At 41.0% G+C, this 8,205-nt stretch overlaps 1 protein-coding gene across 1 annotated transcript in view; it reads right to left on the reverse strand.

Moving 5' to 3' along the window:
- Positions 1 to 8,205, reverse strand: part of C1H22orf39 (chromosome 1 C22orf39 homolog) — a 255,521-nt gene that overhangs the window by 133,860 nt on the left and 113,456 nt on the right. The window lies entirely within an intron of this gene.

Here is an 8,205-nt window from a genome sequence, read left to right on the forward strand (position 1 = left end):
AAACATTTTTGCTATCACCATGAGTATTTGGTCCATTCACACCTATGTCCAGACATTAATATGCCTTCAGATTCTTTTAGGTTTCCTATAAGGTGAAGTGCGTGATGTCACAACAATTCTTGTAAGTTATTATTCCATTTTTGGAACTGTGTGGAGCAGTTATTATAGCAGATTCATAATATATGTATTATCCAATCAAATAATTTTAAAGTTATGTGCCAGCATTATAAACTTACAGCGTTGTACATAGGCTGAAAATCAAGTTCAGCCTTTCTTACATCTGTTAATTGCTGTTGAGCCAAAAGAAGGCAACAAATAATCCAGTGTGTAGCTCTTTCCAATTTTGCAACAAACTAGGAAATAAAATTCCTTCTTGACCCCAGAATGGCAGTCAGATCTCTCCTTGGATCAAGAAGCTGTTTCCCCATAATTAAAAAATGATATATCCCTGAATATGATGTTTTTGCAAGTACTCCTCCAGTTGCAGTTTAAACGTCTGCACAGACTCTGATAAAACTACCTCTGCAGGCAGAGAATTCCACATCCTTATTGTCCTTACTGTAAAAACCTTTTCCTTTGACTAAACAAAAAAAAGAGATAAATAAGGATAATATTCATTTAAATGTAATCTCCCAGTGTTTATGTTATTTCTGATCTGTGAAACAAGTCACGTGAATTCCTTCACAAACAATAGTAATTATTATCAGATCATTAACCTAACGAACATGTTCTAGTAATATGGGTCAATGTTTCCCACCAGTGGGACTGTGAATATACTCACCCTTTGATAATTCACCAAGGGCTCTAGGGATAAATGTGTTAGAAGCTTCTAAGAAGCTATAAGTGACTCACAGCCTGACATACTGTAATTTCCGAGAAAACCGCTGTGACAGTCACATTCAGGCACACTTCTAAGTCGTTACTGCAGCTGGTATATACAATTGGTTATATTTAATTGGCCCTAAATACCCCTGCCCCTCTTTCCTCCTCTGATGTTCCCCTTTTCTATCATCTTAAAATCCATGGTGGGTTTGTGTGTAGCCCAGTGTTCTCCAGCCCTAACAGGTAGAATAATGTGTATGGAAACTGTGGACGATGTGTTTACGAATTCAATTATGTAAATAAAATATGTTATTTCTCTTTTAAATGCCTTACTCAGTTACATAGTAAGGTTGCAAAAATATATATACCGTATTTGCTCGATTATAAGACGAGGTTTTTTTCAGAGCAAATGCTCTGAAAAATACCCCTCGTCTTCTATAGAGGTCTGATTATGAGACTAAGATCCAGATCCCCCGCACCGCTGCAGGGGACCTGGATCCTACTGTCTCCCCCCCACACACACACTTACCGGTGCTTCCTGCTGTATTGCCGGGACAGCGGGTTGACGTCTCCACGATCCGCGTAGACAACGTCCGCTGCAGCCGGAAGGAGGTAAAACTTTTTTCCTTTAGGGTCGTCTTATATTCAGGCTTTTTCTTTTTTTCCTAAGTTAATATTCAGATTTTGGGGGGTAGTCTTATAATCAGGGTCGTCTTATAATCGAGCAAATACGGTAAATCAAGGAGAAACAAATAGATAACTAGTTTAGGGCAAACCGTGCATTTCATCACATGATACAATGGTACAGATACAAAAACAAATAACCCCTGCTCAATACTGCCCCACAATTGCCAAACCAAATAGCAAAAAGCAATGAAAATTTAATAATCCCCAACCCCCTTAATAAAATTATTCAATAGAGGTGGTCGTACACGCACACACACATATTGTACACACAGCCCATGTGAGCAGTTGTATACAATATAACATAATTTAAGCACACAGGTGTGCCTAAAAAAACAGAATATAGGTAGAAGTATACCAACATTTTTGATACCAATCATCTTCTTCATCATTCTAGCCAAAGGTGATGGGAGTTGTAATTCACAAAAGCCCATTGGCCCATTTTTTGAAAACACAATGTAAATAAATGTATAATTGTGTCTTTTTTTTTTTTTACATTTTTTTAAGGGTGCTACGGTGTTTGACCGTTAGGCGGGGGCACTGCCCTGTAACAATCATTGTTGCAGGGATCAGGCTCCTTTTTTAACTAGCATGCCACTGAATCGGTCAAATAATATATCAGCTGGAGGCATGCTGACACTGTTTTTTTGGTTACTATGGTAGCAAATAGCCCCGAAAGGCAGCAATCATATATTGTTTTCACTTTTTGCTGCTGATCAGCCTATGGCCCTTATTAAATGTTGGTATGGTTAGTCTACAACCAACCAGCTAAAACTAAAGGTCATTTTACCCTACTCCTCCCAATGGACTGTGTCTATTTCATAGGCTTGCCCTCTCAAATACTTCCGTCTGATGAGGTAACCCATAGCTCAGTCATAGGCCTTTTGCTCTTCTTTTTTTGCGTTTTGGTGCCATCTCTCTGTTGATGATACACCACTCCACCTTTCTGATGCAGTCCACTTCCCCTTTCATCTTACCCGTCTCTGAAATACTGCTTCTTGAATGGCATCCCATTACACAAAGGGGAACTGTTAGTTTCACAACTTTTATAATACTAAAAAAAATAGAAGTTAGAAAGTTAAAACCTGGTCGCAACTGGGTCTTCCAGCAGGAAAATGATCTTAAGCATATATACCTTCAAAGCACTGGCGTAACTACAGGGGTCGCAGCGGTTGTAGCTGTGACTGGGCCCATGCCTCTAGGGACCTTATTTAGAAATGGCCCTTTTGACCTGGACCGCACCGGCACGGGGAGACAGGAGGGTATCGGGGTCACGTGACGTCACATGACCCTGCAGTAAAACTGAGGCTGCCCATGCTCGAGCAGCCGGAGGGAAAGCTGCAGGAGCGGCGAGAGGTAAGTGGTGGCGGGAGGGAGGTGGGATGTATGTATATGTGTTGATGTGTGTATATATATATATATATATATATATATATATATATATATATATATGCATGTAAGCATGGATGTGTACTTGTGTGTGTGAGAGAGAATGGATGTGTAATTGTGTGTACTTGTGTGTGAGCATGGATGTGTAATTGTGTGTGTGTATGTGTGTGAGCATGGATGTGCAATTATGCGTGTGAGCATGGATGTGCAATCATGTTTATGTGAGCATGGATGTGTAATTGTGTGTGGGTGTGGGCAGGGATGTGTAATTGTGTTCGTGTGAGCATGGGTGTGTAATTATGTGTGTGAGTGAGCATGGATATGTAATTGTGTGTGTGTGTTAGCATGGATGTGTAGGTGTTTGTGTGTGAGTATGTATGAGTAATTGGGGTGAGATGGAGTGTGTGTTAGAATGAATGTGTACGTGTGTGTTAGTGAGTAATGAGTAAGTGTGTGTAATTTGTGTGTGTTTACATATGTGTGCCAGAGTGTATGTTGTTTGGGGGCAATGATGGCACAGACCATATTTTATATATATATTACATATATTACTGAGAAAAATATGGAAAAAGTACAGGTCCCAATACTGATCCTTGAGGTACCCCACTAGTAACAAGACCTTCCTCTGACTACACACCATTAACTACAACCTTGTGCCGGCTATCACTTAACCATTGCCTTATCCATTCTATTTCATTATTCATTTATTATCCAACTATTTTTACATCCAAACCCACAGACTGCAATTGTTTAGTCGTCTATGAGGGATAGTGTGAAATGCTTACTGAAATCTATATCAACAGCTCCTCCCTGGTCTATTATCTTAGATACCCAGTCAAAATGGTCTTTGCCTCCCTAAGCTTAGCTTTATATTTGCTCCCATCTTCCTCATTTGGAGTCTGTTTATATTTCAAGTCAACCCTTATATATTATAAGTCAACCCTGCTTTGTCAGACCAGTGTTAACGATATGGAGAAGAACAGAGCTCTATGTCGCACCTTTGGACCTGTCTGGTAAGAAAACCCTTTTGGAAGAATATTAGAGACACTATAGCAGAACGTTTAGACAACCTTCCACTCATAATATTATCTCCTGCACTACACCAGGAGACTGATTTCTCATTATAAAAAAATTGGTGGTCAGACACCTGCTCAACACTGCTAAGCTTTTGGTCCCATCTGGTTGACAAGCACAAACACCCCTGACTTTCAGGGATCGGGTAACTAAGGTAGACAATATCCGCTCTTTTGAGGAGCTGTTGCTTGGCACACCTGATCAGATGAAAAAATACGGGGCCACCTGGTTCCACTGGCTAGATCGGTTTTGCAGACTACTTTTTGATAATGCCCGGCGTTCTACATCCTTGTGACTTAAGTGCTTACAGCCCTGGCTCTCTCTCCTGAGCTGTATGAGGTAGCAAAGAACCTCCTCATGCCCTCCCCCTTAAGACTAATTTTCTTTTGTGTGTGTGTTTTTTTTTCTCTTCCTTCCATGCCTTCTACTGGGCTGATTTCCCATCTGCCTGACTATTTTTCGTGCTGTACAATTTGGGAACTTTGTATTCATATGAAAGCCTTTGTTTCAAAAAGTCAATAAAAATTGATTTTCGAAAGGAAAAAAAATACCACGCAATTTCAACCTGTACTGTACAGATCAGACTAAGTTGCTTTATTGAATCAGTATTTCACCTGCACACATTATCATCTTCATCAGCACAGCAAACAGTTCTTAAAAAATACTGTTTTACTTACAAATTACTTTAATATGCATTCTTCATTCATTGAGCTGCATGGGGCACTGGAGGTCATAAAGTGGCTTCTTTATCCATGGATTATCAAAGTGAATACTGCAGGCAATGCCTGGGAACTTTCTGCCTCCATCTACACAGAGCCCCCCAGTGGGATGCAATTAAGAGGTCCCGCTGACGTCCCATCGTCATTGGGAGTGGTCCTGTTGATGTTGTGGATGGTCCCACTGAGGCCATGGTATATGCTCCATTTTTGGAGGGGAAGCGGGTGGGGAGTGAGATGTGCTGCAACACCACTCCTATGACCTAGAGAAGCGGCGCTTCACCCAGAGTCTCTGAGCGGAACACGGAGACTTCCCAGTTATAAATCCCTGTTGCCCTGCTTGGAGTGCACTTGGTTAAGGGAACCAACTGTCAACCAAATAAAAACCTTGGAAGAACTCATGAAGTTATAGGGAAATGGTTGGTAAGCCTTGGACGAGATGCATGCTTTCCCCTTTTTTGCTATTTATTATTGAAATTATGATGCTTAGAGCTTGTTACAAATCTCGGTATTTGCTCAGAAGGGACTTAAAATCTATGTATCATCATATAGTTCCATCATATCGTTGCTTATCATTGCACATGTGCGGCTGGGTAATGTTTGCTTAAAGATGCTGCCTAAGGAAGACAAACCATTTATCTGTATGTAATATATATAAAGAAGGCAAACCACTCTTTACTGTATGTCAAGCAAATTAGCAGACCATTTTATTATTTCCCGAAGTTTAATCACATAAAACATCGGAACATTTAATGTTTTTCAGTTTCTATGGCAACACCCTATCAATAAAAACAATAGGCAGAAAGAAGAGCACACCCCAAAGAGCATAGAAGACACATGTAACTTTACATCTTTTTTCATATTGTCACAATAAACATATAAAGCTGGACTAAGGACTCCATTTCCAATATGATGATATCCATTTTTTCTTATTTACGCTACCTGCGTCATGATTCAAAATATGTCACTTTCCTAAATCCTCTACATTACAGTTCGGTACACTAAATAAACCTACATTACGCATTTTACAAATTAAAATAAACTATGTATTATAAGCTCACTTTATGCTGATGTGATATTAGCAAGAAGATCCCAGACTGACTGCCTAACATCGTTCAATCCAGCAGCATATTAACATACATGGGAACTTTTGGCCTCCGGCTACCTGGAGCCTTCCCTTGCAAGACGCGACAAGGACTGCCCACTGACATCGACGGGCGGTCCCTCTAACGTCTGCTGGAAACACCCCTAATTCAAGGGAAAATGAGCGGGGTGTGTCAAGACCCCAATCCTGCGACACAGAGGACTCGGGTTTGACCCAGAGAACGGGAGCTTCCCCCGGCAATCTCCGGGTCAAACCCGTAAAGTTCCCTGGTATGCAGATTGGGAAATGTAGTGTGCGACCACCGGCTAGATATGCCCAGCTGCGCATTAATGAGCATAATAACATAACGTCTGTCATATCCAGTCACTGGCCCCTCTGACATAATTAGGCGGCCAGTGGCCTTAAAGTGCCAGGGCAGCCTTGTTATTTCCAGTCCTTCCCTGTTCACAAGAAAGAAGTCTGTTAGGGTTAATTCCCAAGCCCTGATGCTAAGGTAGGTGCACCCAGTGCCCATGAAGAGATTCAATATGTAACCAGGGCTGCATTAATGGAACAGAGCAATTGTTCCAGGGCCCCAGCATTCTGAGAGGCCCATAACTCTTATTTGTCCCAAGAAGAAGCAATTGGATCAGGTCCGGCGATGTGTGACAATAGTCCTCTCTCAGACACGTGATGTAATTTCCGGAAGCACAGTGTCATTGATGGCAGAACAGGCTGCAAGTGGCTCACAGGAGAGAAGTAGGGGATGTGGTAAGTCTTGTATGTATATGTACAGTTGTGATCAAAGGTTTGCATACCCTTGGAGAATTGGTAATATATGTACCATTTTTAAAGAACAGAGTGAGCAGGCAGAACATTTTTATTTTATTTCCTATGGGATTCATATTCACCTGTAGGTTATAACAGAACATCACAATCATAACATAAAACAAAACCTGGCAACAAAGACAAAAATGAAATGACCCCTGTTCAAACGTCTGCAGACCCTTAATTCTTAATACATTGTATTGCCCCCTTTTGCATCAATGACAGCGTGCAGTCTTCTGTAATAGTTGTCTACGAGGCCCCAAATTCTTGCAGGTGGTATGCCCAATCGTCACGGCAAAATGCCTCCAGGTCATGCAATGTCTTAGGTTGTCTTGCATGAAGCACACGTCTGGGATCTCCCCAGAGTGGCTCGATGATATAATGGTCAGAAGACTGTGATGGCCACTCCAGAACCTTCATCTTTTTCTGCTGTAACCACTGGAGGGTCAACTTGGCCTTGTACTTAGGGTCATTGTCGTGCTGGAAAGTCCAAGAGTATCCCATGCACAGCTTTCATGTGGAAGAATGCAAATTGTCTGCCAGTATTTTCTGATAACATGCTGCACACATCTTGCCATCAATTTTCACAAGATTCCCTGTGCCTTTAGAGCTCCCGCACTCCCAAAACATCAATGAGCCACCACCATGCTTCACAATGGGGATGGCATTCCTTTCGCAGTAGACCTTGTTGACCCCTCTCCAAACATACAGCTTATGGTTGTAGTCTCGTCATTCCAAATTAGTGTGCCAGAAGCTGTGAGATGATTAGGTGTTGTCGGACATATGGTAACTAGGCTTTTTTGTGGTGTTGGTGCAGTTAAGGCTTCATTCTGGCAACTTTATTACGCAGCTCATTTTTGTATCGTCATGTTGAGCTCCTTGAAACAACCACACTGTCTTTTTCAAGAACAGCCTGTATTTCACCTGAGGTTACCTGCGGGTTTTTCGTCTGGAAGTTGTGGCCAAAATCTTTCTTGGTTGATCTTGTCTTGGTATCAAGAGATCCCCAAATTTTCCACTTATTGGGTGATCGAGCACTATTTCAAGGCTTTGGATACCTTTTTCCATCTTTATACAGTTCTTTTATACTCCCCATGGCTCAGTTTATAGCCTGCTCAGTGCATCTAACTCATTGACTATTTATACACAGACACTAATTGCAATTTAGAAAGCCACAGGTGTGGGAAATTAACCCTTAATTGCCATTTTAACCTGTGTGTGTCACCTTGTTTGTCTGTAACAAGGCCAAATATTCAAGGGTATGTAACCTCTTGATAAGGGTCATTTGGGTGATATCTGTTATCATTATAATTTAAAAGGGAGCCAAACAACTATGTGATAATACATTGCTTCATATGATCACTAACCTTAAATAAAAGAATTTTGTTGCACAACTATGTATGCGTGTGTGTGTGTGAGTATGTATCATGGGTGTCCGAAGAGGGGGCACTTGCCCAACATCTGGTATTCAGCAAAAAAAAGCTTATTAAATAATAACTAAAGTTTTAAAACGATTACATTAATTGAACCCAAAAGGAAGAATCTACAGGTATTTTTCACAAATGAATATTGCTATTTTTGAATAGACTGTGAAGATGAGTGTTTCCA

The sequence above is a fragment of the Spea bombifrons genome, chromosome 1 (assembly GCF_027358695.1).
Source record: "Spea bombifrons isolate aSpeBom1 chromosome 1, aSpeBom1.2.pri, whole genome shotgun sequence".
Taxonomy (NCBI): Eukaryota; Metazoa; Chordata; class Amphibia; order Anura; family Pelobatidae; genus Spea; species Spea bombifrons.